Source organism: Hemitrygon akajei, chromosome 3 (assembly GCF_048418815.1).
Source record: "Hemitrygon akajei chromosome 3, sHemAka1.3, whole genome shotgun sequence".
Classification (NCBI taxonomy): Eukaryota; Metazoa; Chordata; class Chondrichthyes; order Myliobatiformes; family Dasyatidae; genus Hemitrygon; species Hemitrygon akajei.
The window spans coordinates 48,616,389-48,618,275 of record NC_133126.1 but is presented as its reverse complement, the minus strand read 5'-3'; positions in this window follow the sequence as shown (position 1 = coordinate 48,618,275).

The window sequence follows — 1,887 nt, the reverse complement described above, 5'->3', positions numbered from 1 at the left end:
TTTATCAGTTCATTCTCTATAATTGGGAGTTTCCATCTATTTTGGGGAGGAGTCCATTACACTGGACAACAAAGATTTTGCTTCCTGAATACTTTTGGGTGTATTTTATAGATTTTGGGTTGCCAATCATGAACTTGCCCTATCATGCACCATTCTTTTGAAATCACCTATATTTGTCATTTCATTTCATAATTCAAGTAAATTAAAACATTGCCCACAATGTAAGCTGAAAAGCTTTCCATCTTGCCCAGGCATGCTTAGGCAGGGTGGATGCTGTATGGCAGGACAAGTTTTACAAAGGTTATAAAAGCATCACGCACACACCGTTCTATGCATCATGTTTACATTTACATCAGTTTGTGGTCACATTGATGTGCATAGCATATTGTGTGTACTTTTTATAAAGTAATTGTATTTTCTGTTATATTTGTGGTGAGTGTATGCTTAAATCTCAAGACTGCATAACTCCTCTTATTAAGAAAGCCTAGAACTCTACTTTGGGTGTAAAATCGGTGACCAAGACAAAAATAGGACTCCTCACGTTTGTTGTGCAACATGCGCTGTTAACCTTAGAGCTTGGCTCAAAAGTACTTGGGACAGTGAACTTACGATAATAATGCAAGAGCAGAAGGATCATGCAACAGACTGCTACTTCTCTCTGACCAGTGTCTGGTTTCTCTGCTAAAAACAAGAAATCCATATCCCAATCTCCCTTCAGCGATGAGACCTGTGCCACATGACGATAGTCTTCCAATACCAAAGCCACCAGAGATATGGAGTCTAGAGGACGCAGACGATTATGCCATGATGCACGAGCCAGGAATAGAAAACGATACTGATACAGATTTTCAACCGTTTTTGTCAAGTGAGCTTCATCTGGTAACACAATCTGAGTTAAATGACATGGTCAGAGACTTGGGCTTGTCAAAGTCAAAAGCAGAATTTCTCTGTTCAAGTCTGCAAGGTTGGAATCTGCTGTCAACAGGCACAAAAATTTCTGTCTTTTGCCGCCGCCGAGAAGATTTGACACGATTGTTTGGTCGGGTGGATAATGTGTTTCTGTACTGACATCGGTTTTTGACTGCTTTGGGTTACCAGCATGCTCACAGTAATGGCATCTTTTTATTGACTCTTCAGTGTTCAGCCTAAAAGTTGTGCTGCTACACACGAGCAAGGTCCTCCCTTCAGTCAGCTGTGTAGTACACATGAAAGAAGACTACCGAAATTTGGGAGGTTTGTTGAAACGAGTATAGCAACTACAACTCCCTAACATCTATGGTGAAAGTAGTGGCACTGCTACTGGGAATGCAGCTCAGATACACTGAGTACTGTTGTTAAAGAACCTCATTATATTAAAAAGGATTGGCCAGTTGGTTCCAGGGCAAGAAAGTGTGGCACATAAGCCACTCGTAGACCCAACAAATATAAAATGGGCTTATGAAAAATTTTGTGAAAACGATGAACAAGGAAGGTGAAGGATTTTGATATTTGAGATGGATGTTTCCCAGAATAAGAATGTAAGACACGAGGAGAATTTATTTAGCCCATCAAGTCTGCTCTGCCATTTCATCATGGCTGATCCAATTTACCCTTGGCCCCAGTATTCCGCCTTCTCCACGTATTACTTCATGTCCTGACCAGTCAAGAATTTGTCCACCTCTGCCTTAAATATACATAAAGACTTGGCCTCCACAGCTGCCTATGGCAAAGAATTCCACAGATTCACTACTCTCTGGCTAAAGAAATTCTTCCTCATCTCCGTTCTTAAAGGATGCCCTCTATTCCGAGGCTGCATCCTCTGGTCTTACTCTCCCACCATAGGAAACATTCTCTCTAGATCCACTCTATCAAGGCCTTTCACCATTCGATAGGTTTCGATGAGGTCAC